At 47.7% G+C, this 15,080-nt stretch overlaps 1 protein-coding gene across 1 annotated transcript in view; it reads left to right on the top strand.

Annotated features, from left to right (window-relative positions):
• The first annotated feature begins 10,073 nt into the window (after positions 1-10,073).
• The window catches only part of LOC310837101 (uncharacterized protein), a 41,472-nt gene continuing 36,465 nt past the window's right edge, over positions 10,074-15,080 (top strand). Inside the window, exon 1 of the mRNA XM_083723164.1 lies at positions 10,074-10,384. The gene's annotated coding sequence lies outside the window, so the exon portion shown is untranslated. The remainder of the gene's footprint in view (positions 10,385-15,080) is intronic.

Below are 15,080 nucleotides of genomic sequence, written 5' to 3' on the forward strand. Positions count from 1 at the left end.
CCTTGGCCAGCTTGAGGTCTCAGGCCCACAGTAGCTCAGGAATGTTGTCCTTCTTTTGCTGGCATCGGTGATCCCTTGAGCCACTGCGAGAACTTCCCACGTGTGGGGCTCTGATGGCTGGAAGGGCTCCAATACCCTTGGACTCTCCATTGTCCTGTGGGCAGGGTCGTCTTCTCAGCTGGCCAGTGAGTCTTGTTCTTAGCTACAATCCGGACTCTGAGGCAGGGCAGCGTTTAACCACTCCTCAGCATTCCGGATCCCACCTTCGTCGCCAGTTGTTGTGACGTGGGGTTTGTGATTTCAGCTCTCTTGACATAATATGCTGGAGACAGTTCTTTAGTAACACTTCTTTATTAAAGCAACAAGACTAAGACTTGAGGAGGGGAGAGCTACATTTATAGGGACAGTGAACAAGCTAGAAAGGATACATTTTGGAGGGAACAATATCAGGCAATCACAGTCCTGCCTTTTGGAGGCAACCAATAAGACAGAGGATCCAAATACAGCAGCTTAAATGAACCAATAGTAGCTGTACCCTCTGGAACCAAAAGGCAGTTACTTTACCCTAATGCAAATACAGACAATAATAATACAGATATAAAATCCTTTGACTCAATACACAACAGGCCTACACAGGATTTTTCCCAGTCTAAGGGACGAAGGGTGGAGATGAGTCTGGGTGTTGTTAAAGTTAATTCCCTACGCCAGAGTGCAACACACTAAGAAGGAAAATAGCTGCATGTTCTGGACTGTGCTTGCAATGGCAGAGCCCTTGTTTTGCACTCAGAACATCTCAGGTGACTATCAGATTTTGAAAAGTTGGTATCACAGGATCAAGGTCATAAATTTTGTTGCTTTACTGTATTTTTCTATTTATAAGACTGGGGTTTTTTTAACCAAAAAATTAGGTTTAAAATTGGGGCTCGTCTTTTACACCTGTAGTGCTGAGGGGTGTTTTCTTAATTCGGAGTCCAAAAAAATAGGGGGCGTCTAATACATGGGTGTGTCATACACGGAAAAATATGGTAATTAAACAACAACAAAAATATTGAATTTTGAATAAATGTGAAATGAATTGTTACTATTTTCAATTTTATTGTGTTATTGCCTTCCTTAGTAGGTTGTTCAAACTGCCATTCTGAAGAATGCTTTTCATAATCTGGTAATCTGGGGGGGGGGGGGGACAGGGGACAGAAACTGGGGATGAATTTATAGAACCAAGGGGGCAGAGGCCCAAAAAAGTTTGGGAACCACTGGCTTAGCACTAAGAATTCTCTGGAATAAAATATACCGTATGGGTTGTCTCAGTTCAGTAGTCTTCCCATTCATGCGTATTTCCTATTCCTAAAAGCACTGTATGCATGGTTATTGTAACCACAAAATAATTATCCAAAACCTAACAGCTTTTCATGCCAAAGTTTTGACTGTTATGTCTTGCCTGGAATTGCCTGGAACCATCTGCCAAGGTAGAACTTCAGACAAAACTTATTTGTTTACAAATCTATAAGCTTCTTTTTTTTTCCAGCTGAGGAAAGAGGAAGTAAACTGGTTGACATGAATATCCTCTTTCTGAAAGTGAGTTTGAATTTACTGCTTATGGGCCTTGGAGGCTGACAGGGTGGACACAAGCCAAACAGGATACTTTGCAAGAACTGAGCAAGATCTCAGAGACACACAATAGCACTGCTGAATTGCAGCAATCCCAACCAGATGTAACTTCTGCTGTCCCGAAAAAAAATCATGTCTAAGGGCACAATTCTATACAGAACAACCACAAAAAGTACTGAAAGACACATGACTATAACAACAATATATGAATAATACAAGGAAATTTATATCAAGTTGACAAATACCAATTACAATGGTACCTCGGGTTAAGAACTTAATTCGTTCTGAAGGTATGTTCTTAACCTGAAACTGTTCTTAACCTGAAGCACCACTTTAGCTAATGGGGCCTCCCATTGCCGCCGCGCGATTTCTGTTCTCATCCTGAATCAAAGTTCTTAACCCGAGGTACTATTTCTGGGTTAGTGGAGTCTGTAACCTGAAGTGTATGTAACCCGAGGTACCACAGTACAATTGCAATGAAGTGCAATCACATATTGTGCGCAATTAACTTGAGTGTGAGGTAGTTTAGGTTAAGAGTGACTGCCCCACAAAGTAACACTCAATGAGCTTAATGGCTTGAGTGGGAGGATTTGAACCTTAGTCTCTCTCAGGACCTAGTCCAACACTCTAACCACAGCACCACACCGGCACAGTCTTGTACCGTTGTATCATGTCCCATCCACTGCTTGCTTTTTTCTTCTGACTTAGTGCCTAACAATTATAGTATTCAATAAGAACTTGAATAGAATTTTTTATTTTTATTTTTAAAAAAACTGCTATCTGATTAATATGTGCATTCTCTCATAATTAGCTGACTGATTTTTTTTTAAAGCTGTATCTCTACTACATTGCTCTGCTGTTGCATAGACATACTTGCAATGGCCTCTGTTCACAAGTATTTTATGTTGCAAACCTTTTAAAAAAAATTAACTCCTGTTTAGTTAGAGGTGAACATCTGTCTCTAGCTCTATTTCGAAGTCACACAGGCATCTATTCCTCAAAGGCTGTAGTAGTAGGGCACCCTCTGGTGGTTGAAAAGAATAATCTCCCTGGCATAATCTAAATTATCAATTTGCATTAAAAAAAAGGAAGGAAGAATGATCAAGCAGAATTTGCAGAGACAACTATTTATGGTATTTATCGGTGTATTGCATTTGCATCCCACCTTTCCCCCCCAGGGAGCTAAAGTTGGCATGCGTAGTTATCCTTGTCCCCATTTCATCCTCGCAACAGCCTTGTGAGGTAAGTTAGGATGAGAGTCCCATGGCTGAGTGGGGGATTCAAACCCTGGTCTTGCAGCCCTGGTCTTAAACTCTAGCCACTAGTTCACCACTGGCTAAAACAGATTGAGAAAAACCATTTCATGCATGGGCACATTGGGTGGTGCGTGGAGAGTGCAGGGTTAACTTTGCTTCTCCTCCTTGCCTCCTTCGCATATCCAGACAATTAAGATTAGGCAGAGTGTCAGATGTTGTGGGACAGGGAGTCATGGCAAGATACTAGAGGACAGAAATAAATTTGTCATGTGCCCTATAAACCCTGTGCCCCATAAGCGACCCTGCTGCTCTCAGGTGCCAGGGAAGAAGGCAATGATCCCATTACCAGTGTGCAGGGCAAGGTTCAGTTGCCTGCCTGGGCAGCATCTGGACCTGGAATGTGTTGGGAACACAATCAAGTCCTTTGCCTTAGATGACAAACTGTCCTGGGCTGGTCTTTGGTTTGATATTATTGTCACAGTGACCTTGCAGAGGCAATTAAGTTGCGAGGCAATACATGCATGTGGTTTGATTTTGCAACACTCAGTAAATTGAATGAACCCTGACCAGTTTTGCTCAAATCTGTTATATGATTGTACAGTGGTACCTTGGGTTACGGACGCTTCAGGTTACAGACGCTTCAGGTTACAGATTCTGCTAACCTAGAAACAGTACCTCGGATTAAGAACTTTGCTTCAGGACGAGAACAGAAATTGTGCGGTGGCGGCATGGCGGCAGCGGGAAGCCCCATTAGCGAAAGTGGTGTCTCAGGTTAAGAACAGTTTCAGGTTAAGAACAGACATCCAGAACGAATTAAGTTCTTAACCTGAGGTACCACTGTATCTGTTCTTTAATATGTGAATAGTTGGTTACTGTTAGCATCATTGCATAAGAACATCAGAAGAACCTGTTGGATCAGGCCAGGAGGGGCCCACCTAGTTCAGCATCTGGTTCTCACAGGGGCCAACCGGATGCCCCAGAGGGAAACCTGAAGCAGGACCTGAGCACGAGAGCAACTTGTGGCTTTCCTGTGGCTTTCAGCAATTGGCATTCAGAAGCATCACTAACTCTGACCATGGACCCAGAGCATGGTCATTACGGCTATCAGCCATTGACAGCCCTCTCATGAAAATTCCCGAATCCTCTTTCAAAGCCTATTCGCATTAGCTAACATTTCAGATGCTTGTGGAATTTTGAGTAGTATCTAAATATCAGGCCCATGACAATCATATGCAATATTTTCTTGGCATCTGTTAGCTGGAATTTATTTTTCAGTTAAGAGTAGGATCCAAAGGAAGATTAAGATTTGCTTCTTCTTTTTTCAATATACGCACATTAACATATAGCAGCCAACTCATAGGTGCCAAGGTATCTTCAGCCCGTCCCACCCCAAAGTTGATGGCAATTGTCATTCAAATGGTGTGTATGTGCCATGTCATGTGATCAGTTATGGGGGGCATGGCTTACCTGGGCCACCCCAATATTTTATTCAAGTTGGCACTCCCGCACCAGCTGACAGGAAATATGTCTCTAATCCGCGTTGTGAATGTGCATTTATGTAGTTTACCGTATTTTTCGCTCTATAAGACGCACTTTTCCCCTCCTAAAAAGTAAGGGGAAATGTGTGTGCGTCTTATGGAGTGAATGCAGGCAGGAGGCTCTGCTCAGCTCTCCCTTTAAAGAGCTGCGTGGAGCATGTGTGCGGCTCTTGGGGGCTTTTCCCCGAGGAGGGAGAAGGGCTGCCCTCCTCGGTGAAAAGCCCCCAAGAGCCGCACACACTCTCCATGCTCTCTTTAAAGGGAGCGTGGCTCTTGGGGCAGCCCTAGCTGCGCGCAGCCTCTCCCGGGACAAGAAGCCAGGACAGCGAGCGGGGATCGATCCCGCTGGCTGTCTTGGCTTATGGGATAGCCGCGCACAGCCTCTTCCAGGCTGGGGAGGCTTCGCGCGGCCAAGCAAGAAGCCAGGACAGCCAGCGGGATCACTGCACTGTGATCCCGCTGGCTGTTCTAGCTTCTGGCTTGGCCACCCGAAGCCTCCGCAAGGGAGCAGGGAGCCTTCATCCCACTCCCCTGCGGAGGCTTCGCAGGCTACCCCAGAAGCCAGAACACCTAGAGGGAGTGCTGCACAGCACTCCCTCTAGCTGTTCTAGTTTCACGGGGCTATCCCAGAAGGGAGTGTGCAGCTCTTGCAGGAGGAAAGCCAGTAGGCTTGCTTTCGCTGAAGCCAGGAGGGCAAGAGGGATCGGTGCGCACCGATCCCACTTGTTCTCCTGGCTTCAGGGATAGCCCCGCAAAGCCTCCTGAGCGAAGATGGAGGAGCGCTCCCTCTTAGCTCAGGATGTTTTGTGTTGCTTTCTTATTTCTTATTTTCCTCCCCTAAAAACTAGGTGCGTCTTATCGTCCGGTGCATCTAATAGAGCGAAAAATACGGTATATTATGGTACTTTTTATTCTATTTTTGATTTGTATAAATTTGAATAAACTTTTTTTAAAAAATAAAAGAATAATTGAGAAGCAGTGAGCCTCCTAGCTGGGATTTGAACCTGGGATTCCCCACATTCAAGCCTAAGTAGCTAAAGACAAAAGAACCCCCTTTTCTGCTCCCAGAACTATAATCCCCAGAACGGTTTCTCAATCAATCCCTCTCCACAGGGAATTATAACCCTGGGAGGAGAATATGGGCCTCCTAACAGCTCTCAGCATCCTTAGCACACTCCATCTCTCAGGATTCTGTGGGGGGAAGCCATGACTGTTTAAAGTGGTATCATGGTGTTTGAAATGTCTGGTGCAGGTGTCTTCTTAGATTCAGGCATGAAGTCTTAGCATGCAAAGGCCAGTGGTGGACTTGTGGCTGCATCGTTCCTTCCAGGTTTAAACCTTCCACAGAGCACCAGGTGAGAGCCAGTGGTGGCTAGAGTGTTGGACTGGGACCTGCGGCCTGGGAGAGGCCAAAGTTCAAATCCCCACTCAGCCATGAAGTTCACTGAGTAACCCTGGAGGCCAGTCTCTGCCCCTCAGCCTAACCTACTTCGGGGCTGTTGTTGAGATTAAATGAAGAGGGGAATAACTCCGCCTTGAGCTCCTTGGACAAAAAAAGGTGGGTTAAAAATGCAAGCAAGCAAGAAATTATCACTTGAAAAGGATTTAGTGTCTGTCTTTTGCACCAGGGTGGTGGAACTTGGGGTTCAAGTAGAAATGCAAACTAGATTCCTCCCCTGCTCTAGAAAGCCATAGCACAGTGCTGGTAGATGTGCAGCTTTGTGGGTTACGCAAGTTGTGCAGACCTGTTCAGCTACTATCACTCAGGGTCTCCCCCATATTGACCAGCAACTGTAGTGGAAATAAATGTATTGTTATAAGTTGGAGAGCAAGACTCCCCTAAAATCTCTGGATTCAGTGAAGTGGCTAGATTTTTTTAAGCAGACAGCATTATTCCTGGCCAGGAAATCGCCTGGGAATGTGGCCTTGTGAAAAAAAGGCAGAGTCATCAAACCCTCAAGAAAGCCACCAACAAGTCCGACTCTCTGTTAAATAGTGTGAAAGATGGACGAAGGACACAGCTCTGTTAGATTCACAGCTCTTTATTACAGCAGTTAGAACTGCTCCTGGAGTCTGACACACTGCAGCCTAGCTGGCTGCTTTATATAATACTAAGTAACTTATAACAGTAACAACTCCCAACTAGCTAACCAATCAGAGAGCGACAGTTCTCAATCCTTCATTTGCATACTGGTGGCCCTGAGTGAGAACTGCAGTTAATCTTAATATATAACACCCCTCCCCCACCTAGATGAGGTGTTACCCCCCCCCCAAAACCCTTAATTGTTACAACCATATACCATATAAGCTAGCCACAGGTTTGATTAGATGTACAGGTACATAATACTGCGCAATCCTTCAGGTAGGCTGGATGTATACGGGTCCAGAATGCCGAGGTATAACTGGCGAGGTAGCCAAGCTGCCAGGGCCCAATGGAGTGGCTCAGCACCGGTCGCTTTGTGTGGCAGGAACATGTTATAGAAGTTCAATAGACCTAAAAAGGCCTACAAGTCCTTCTTGTTTTGTGGTTCAGGAACCTGTTGTATAGCTTTGACCTTTGCTTCCGTGGGGTGAATGCCAGAGCTGTTAACCAGGTATCCCAGGAGCTCGACTTGTGGTACCACAATCTGGCATTTCCCCCTCTTTACTTTGAGACCTGCTTCTTGGAACCTGGTCAGGACAGCCCGCAGCTGATCAAAAACCTGTTGTGTTGTTCCCACTGAGACGAGCACATCATTGAAGTAGGGTACAACACCAGGCAGACCCTGTAGGAGCCGCTCCATTAAGCTCTGGAAAATTCCTGGTGCTACGCTGACTCCAAACTGCAGCCGACGACAACGGAAGGCCCCATGGTGAGTGATGATTGTCTGTGCCTCGGCAGTGGCGTCATCTACGGGCAGCTGTTGGTATTCCTGAGCAAGGTCGGGTTTCGCAAAAACCTTGCCCTCTCCCAGTGAGTGTAGTAAGTGTTGGATGACAGGGACGGGGTACGCATGCTGTTGGAGCGCCTTGTTTATCGTGCACTTATAGTCAGCACAGATGCTAACTGACCTGTCAGGCTTGAAGGGCGTCATCATGGGAGTCTCCCACTTAGCTTTGTCTACAGGTTCTAGGACCCCCTGTGCAATCAGCTGTCTAGTTGTTCATCCACCTTAGGCTTGGGTGCAAATGGTATGCATTGAGGCTTGACTCTGGTGGGTGTGATTAGCGGATCGAGGTTAAAGGATATGGGCAACCCCACATACTGTCCCAAGGTTCCATTGAATTCTTCCAAAAACTCAGTGACGACGGCATCTATTTCTGATTGCGAAACACTTTGGATGCTTGTGATTTCCAACCCTGGGGACACAAACCAGTCCAGTTCCAGTAGGCTGGGCCGATTCCCATCTAACATGACTAACTTCAGCGGTCCCAAAAAGTCCTTGAAGGTCACTTTGAACTTGCCCACACCTACAACCGGAATGTTATTTCCCTGATAATCCCTCAAATGCAGGTAGGTGGAGTTCAGTTGTTTCTTAGATAATTTGGGAATCAACCTTTTGAGGGTATTCCAAGAGACGATTAACATGACAGAGCCCATGTCAACTTCCATGTTGCATGTTTTGCCCTCAATAGTCATGGTGACATAAATTTTTCGGTGTTCAGACCCATCAGCCTCGCCAATTGTCAGCTCGGCTGAGCAACAACAGTTGGTGACGGCATGGCAGTCCTTGTTAGCATACCTTGCCTTTTTGTTTCCTGGTGCCGGTAGCATATCTGCTGCAGTAGACGAGCAACAAACCATTGTAATATGACCCTTATGCAAACAACACCGACAGATGGTGTCCTTGAAACCGCATTTGGACCGAGGGTGGTTGCCACCGCAACCCGCAGTCTGACTGGTCCGTCGTTCACCGTTTGACCTTTCCACATTTCTGCTTGATGCAGCAAACATCATCCTCTTCATCTGAGCAGCCCTTGGATTCGCTTATCTCTCCATGGTGAACTGAGGTTGGCTTCTTTGGAATTGTTGGGCTGTTGGCCTTGCAGATCTCTGCTGTTGAATGTTTCACTGCCTCCGTAGCTTGAGCTTCCTCGATGGCCTGTTTGAGAGTGAGATCAGACTTGGTGAGGAAATGGCGCTATAGTTTCTCATCCCTCACACCGCACACGATTTGATCCAGCAGGGCATCGTCCAAGTCCTGGAATTCACAGTGGTATGCAGCCTTCCTGAGGGCCGATAAGAACTCACTGATTGTCTCCCCCTCAGTTTGGATTCGATGGTGGACCGTGTGATGGGCAGCGATTCTGGACACCTTGGGTGCGTAGTGTCCCTTGAATTTCTCAGTAAGTGTGTCCCAAGGTCCCTGCACCGCAAGCAGAGCCACGAGAGCCCTAGCTGTCTCAAAAACTTCTGAGCCGCAGACGGTGAGGAAAAGAGCTCTCTTCCGATTGTCTGTCAAATTGGTGAAAGTGTTTGCCTCAAGGTAGCATTTGAAACGAGTGAGATAAGACTGCCAGGACTCGGTTGCTGGTGAATACGGGGGTAGAGGCAGTAGCGACACCATGTTTTCCTGGTGCCGGTTGAATGGTGAGGAATGGACGCTAGCCTCGGCGATATCTCAGCTCTTGAGTGTTTAGCTCAGCAGTTCCGCTCTGGCTGTGTCTTGTTTCATCCTATCCCATCCTCATTGCCAGTGTTAAATAGTGGGAAAGATGGACGAAGGACACAGCTCTGATAGATTCACAGCTCTTTATTATAGCAGTTAGAACTGCTCCTGGAGATACACTCACAGCAGCCTAGCTGGCTGCTTTATATAATACCAAGTAACTTATAACACTAACAACTCCCAACTAGCTAACCAATCAGTGAGCGACAGTTCTCAATCCTTCATTTGCATACAGGTGGCCCTGTGTGAGAACTGCAGTTAATCTTAATATATAACACTCTCTGCCAGACACAGAGGGGAGAGACCCAACCCTAAGCTTTGGGTAGTCAGCAAAAGACAATCCCAGAGTCGGGAGGTAGAAGTTTCCAGAATCGGAGTGGACGATACGGTAAGTGAACAGGGGTGGAAAGTGTCCCTTTTGCAAGCAAGGAGATGGTGGGATGAACACAGGTGAGCAGTCTGTTTTATGCTGCAGAGAGGGTCAGACATGATCTTTGGGGTCTCTTGGAACCTGAGGCTGCAGCAATGGGAGGGACAGGACCCTCTTGGGATGTGATTACTCTGCACTCTCCTGAGAACAGGACACCAGGTTAGATGCACCAGTGGCCTGATCCAGCAGGCTTGTCGTGCATTCTTACTAAATCCTGCATTCTCTTACCTGTTTTGCCCCTTAAAAATATTTTATGGGTGCAGTAGTTTCTTTTATATTTGATTACCAGGGTGCAGGGCTGAAGTCATCTTACCAGAAACAGAACACAGAATAGGGTCTTTGCAACATATTATTCCCAAGGTGAATCATAACTGACTGGAAAATAATAAAAAAATGTGGTGAGGAAAGGGGTGTGGGTGGGTGTGGGTGTGTTGTGCTTTAGCAGTGGCCTAAACGAAAACAGCCAGGAAATAAACAAACTCTAAGTCTCCCACCCGTATCTTTTTCTCTGCTGTTGCATAAGTTCCTGGCACAAAAGTCTGCCAGGGGCATGTGAACCCTGCATATTTCCAGAGCACTGCTAGCCTTTGAGGATCTAGCAGGAACAATGGGTGGCAGTGCAAAGGGGACAGAATATGCTGTCCAAAGCCCATCTGCTTTGTTGCAATGCTCACCCTTGTGAAATATTCCCTAAAATATGTGAGTTTACTGTTGGGAGAACTAGCCAGAGAGGGAAGGATGGAGGCAGGGTTTCTGTTTTATAGGCTAGCTTTGTTTTCTGGCATCTATGAGCCACAAAGCTTGGATATAAGCCACAGAACATCCTGTTTCCCCCTCTCTCTTGCCTGTCCTCTTGCTGGTTGGTCTTTCTAAGGTTCTGGAAAAAACACTGCCCAGCTAAAGGTAAGAACCAAAAAACCTTTCCTAAGCAGGTGAAAATGTGAAGATGGGGGGGGAGGGCTGTACAATACCTGTGGCTTCTAGGGCATTTTCTAAGTATAAAGAAATAGTGCAGGGGGAGCAGTCATTGCCGACAGGCATGCAAGACTGGGGTTTGCAAACAGTTGCAGCAACACAGGTATGCATCAGCACCAGAGGAAAGTGATTGATTGATTGATTGATTGATTGACTGGTTATTTAATTTCTACACCGCTTAATATATTTTAAAAAATCTCTAAGAGGTGTACAAAAAACTGAAGCAGCAACAGACAACTTAAAAACAATTTTACAAAAATACAGTTCTAAAAATGTTACATTAATACAAAGGGGTGTGTGTGTGTGTGTGTGTTCAATATTCCTTCTGACATACCCTTCCTCTCAGGAGGTAGCTGCTGTAGCTTTGGAGGGGTGTCAGAAAAGGGGGACGTTACAAGTCCCCCTTTTTTGTTTATGCAGGATGGAATAGACTCAGCTTCATTGTTTATGTTATTATATATAGCATAGTCCCTCTCTCTCAGGTAAGAAATTTGCCATCTGGGATATTGTATCTTTACCTCTTCACAATCCATGTGCTTGGATTTTTTTTATGAACAGGCTGCTTCTAAGATTAGGGTCCACACTGCAAAACTTGTTATTGAATCATAACATCACAGAATTGTATGGTTGGAAGGGTCATCTTGTCCAACCCCCTGCAATGCAATGATAGTGAATCATGAATCTATTTTACTTACTCAGTATGTAAACAATAACAACAGAGGCTGTGTTTTAAAATACAAAAAGGGTATTCCTGGCCTCTATTATGTACTGATATATATAAACAGAGGTTTTTGGGGAAAGCTCTCACTCACTGTTTACCGTGAGCTGAAATAAAGAGCATGAAATCAACACTCAACTCCGAGTATATTTCACCCTCCATCCACCTTGTTGCTTGTCATCTGTGTGATCCTTTCAGTATGTCTTTTTTTAAAAAAATGCTTTTTATTGGTGTTTCATTTAATACAAACAACAAAATACAGTAAAATTCAATAATCATTTACGCACATTCTTTCCCCACACTCTGCTGAGCATTGACTTCCTTCTCTTCCTTCAACAGGTTTAATTATGTCAGTTACTTTTCTACAGTTTCTTATTGTATCCAATCCTATGTACATTGTAAGATTTATTTCAGTCCTGCCAATCCTTTCAGTATGTCAATGGCCTTTGGGCAAAACAATGAATAATGCTCCTGTCACTGGGTTCCTCTATTACAACAGCAATTTTAACACAAAGTGTTGCAGCGACCCAAGAAGCTAGTGACAACAATTGGGGGGGGCTGAGCCCCATGCCCCAAAATATTGAGGGGGCCCTCCGCCCCATGTACTCAGCACCCCTGCATGTAACATACAACTTAACAGAAAAACAAAAATGATGCACCAGCACTGCAAAGTATAACAAACAGCAATTGCAGTTCTCAAGCAATAAACAAAGCAACATCCCATCCACTGATTAGCAGATGAACAAAACCTCAACCCATCCAGCTCAAAAACCAACTACACTGACCCAGCAATGTTTTTCCCACCTTATCCTGCCCACAAAATGCAGAAGCCTGTTACCAGGTCAGCTGTTGCAGATGAGTGGTAGAGTGGGTGCCCAGATCCTTCTCCAGGGATGTTCAAGCATCATGCCCTTGTGTGGGGCAGGGAGAGCAGTAGAAAAGCAAAGAAGGGAGACAATGGTGGCAAAAGTTTTACAGTGGTACCTTGGGTTAAGTACTTAATTTGTTCCAGAGGTCCGTTCTTAACCTGAAGCACCACTTTAGCTAATGGGGCCTCCTGCTGCCGCCGCGCTGCTGTAGCACGATTTCTGTTCTCATCCTGAAGCAAAGTTCTTAACCTGAAGCACTATTTCTGGGTTAGCAGAGTCTGTAACCTGAAGCATATGTGTCAGAGCCACCCGAGGTCCCAGCTCACAAGAGACCAAAATCCAGTCCAAGTTATATACAAAAGGTTTTATTGAAGAACATTGTTGTCGTTACATCCAAGCTCCGTGGCTCAGCATCTGTTACCCTTAGATGTTTGAAGTCCCCTCTGAGTCAGTCCCGCCCCTGCACCAGCTTAAGAGGCTTGTACTGCTCCACCTTTTCCTCTCCTTCCTTTTCCGCAGGGTCTTCCTGCCCCCCTGTGCTCCCTCCCTTCGGGACTCCCCCGAGGCTGAGTCTTCTGACGCCTGCTCCCCCCTCCTTCGTGCTTTGGGACCAGGCTCCTCCTCAGGGCTCTCCTCATTTCCGCGCGCCTCCACATTTGAACTTGGCGCGCGTACGTTGCTTCTGACCTTCCTTTCGACCGTTACGCTACTCTCGGTACTACACTCCTCCCCTTCCTGCAGGACGTTCTGCTCCGAACTCCTTCCCCTCTCTGCTCCCTGTTCTGCTCCTTCTGACACACTGGTAACTCCACCCCCTTCACTCCGTTCCGACGGAGAGGCCGGTCCCGATCTCCAACCCCCACTGGGGATTCCCTCTTCGTTCCCCTGCTTCTGACTGCTTCCCTCTCTACTGCCCCTTGGCCTGACCAGGGGGGCTCCCTTTTGGGAATCCTCGGATTCACTTGACGGACTCACTGACAACCTCGGGTCATCGTCGTCCTCTTCCTCGTCACCCTGGGACCACTCCCCCTCGCTCTCTGTCCCTGAAACCCTGACATCCATCCCCCCTCGAAGCCCCCCCTTCCCCCCTCCCGCCCATCGGGTGCAGGTTGTAGGAGCTGCAGCTCTTCGGAGGTGGATGCAGGATACAGGTTGTGTACCTCCATATCCTCTGCTCGCAGTTCGGTGTATGAGTGTTCGAATTCGGGTTCTTGACCCAAAGTGTTCTCTTCTCCCTCTTCCATTGGTACCTCGTCTGGTGCTGCCGGCCAAGGTCCCGTCAGCCATTTCCTGCGCCAGTCCTCCTCTGGTTGCTCGTCCCACCAATAGGAGGTTTCTGTGTCCACCCCTGAGCACGATCCCCTGGGCGGGCTAGATTCTGGCGTTCTCTCCTCGGCTGAAGAAAAACCCCGGAAAGTACTGCCTGAGAGTGTGGGCGTAAAGAGCCAGTCATCAAAGTACTCGGCTGGCATGGGTCTATGCGGGAAAAGGGCATGGAACTCGTCTTTTAGAAGAGGTTCGTCTAAAGCGTAGCCCGGCACCCAACCGTTGGCACTGGCTGGAGTGCCCTCTGTGGCTAGAAAGTATTCTACCCCCTCTTCCCCCCATCTCGAGTCCAGGATTTCTGTGACCTCGTTGAGTGGTTCGGCCCTAGGCGCCCTCTCCCTCTCCTGTGACTTAGTGTGTAGTTGCGGGACTGTTTCAGACTCCTGAAACCTGTGCGGTGCCTTGTAGGGGGTGAGCACCGACCTATGAAATACCGGATGCACTCTGGAACCTTCGGGGAGGGCTAGTCGAAAGGCTACAGGGTTGATCTTAGCCTCCACTTGGTACGGCCCTAACTGCCTGTGCCCTAGCTTCTTCTTGGCCAACGACTTGGCTGGCATGGCTTGGGCGGCTAACCACACCCAGTCCCCCACCTGGATCTCCTCCCCCGCTCTCCTGTTTTTGTCTGCCTGCACCTTATATGCTTGCTTGGCCAGCTCCAAATGTCTCCGCAACTCTTCGTGCACCTCCTGCAGCTCCGCTGCAAACTGGTCGGCTTCTTGCGGCACCCCCTCTCTCGGTGCCCCGAACCCCGGGAAGGTTCTGGGATGCCGACCGTTGTTCGCGAAGAATGGCGTCACCCCCGTGGACGCGTGCTTCGTGTTGTTATAGGCAAACTCTGCCATCGGCAGGTAGTCCACCCAAGCTGCGGGTCGCTGATTGGCGTAACATCTCAGGTACTGCTGCATGATCTCGTTGACCCTCTCAGCTTGGCCGTTGGTCTGTGGGTGTCTCGCCGACGTAAGGTTGATCTTGACGTTCAGGATACCTAAAAGCTTCTGCCAAAAATTGGAAACAAACTGGCGCCCCCTGTCGGACAGGATGGACTGCGGCAGCCCATGCACCTTGAACACGTGATCAATGAAGAGTTTGGCAGTCTGCTCCGCCGTCGCCACCTTTGCGCACGGAATGAAGTGCGCCATCTTGGTGAACAGGTCCACAACCACCAGTACCGCTGTCTTCCCTCTGGAGCTGGGCAGGTCAGTAACGAAGTCCAGGGCTACCCTCTCCCACGGTTGCTGTGGCGTTTCCAGCGGTTCCAACAGCCCCGCTGGCTTCTGGTGTACTGGCTTGAACCTCTGACAAGTGTCACACCTGGCGACGTAATCCGCTACCTCTCCGCGCATCCGGGGCCACCAAAAGTCCCTTGCCACCAGTTCTATTGTCTTCTCCTTACCGAAGTGGTCAGCACTGGGGGCGTCGTGCAACTGCTGCAGAACCTTTGCGCAAAGCTCGTCGCTTGGCACGTAGAGGGCACCTTTGCGAGTTAGCAATCCGTCGCGCAGTTGGAACTCTTCTCCACTCTGCACACCTCTGCGCAACTCCTCCATTTTGGACTGTGCGAACTGATCCACTTGCAACGCGCGTCGCACCGCGTCCAGATCTACTGCGCACGACCACGCCTGCGGTGCGAAAATGTGCTTGGCTGCTACTGGCGCCGCTTCATCGAGATATTGCGGTTTCCTGGATAGCGCATCGGCTATAACGTTGG

This window comes from Podarcis gaigeae (assembly GCF_964106915.1).
Source record: "Podarcis gaigeae genome assembly, chromosome: Z".
Lineage (NCBI taxonomy): Eukaryota > Metazoa > Chordata > Lepidosauria > Squamata > Lacertidae > Podarcis > Podarcis gaigeae.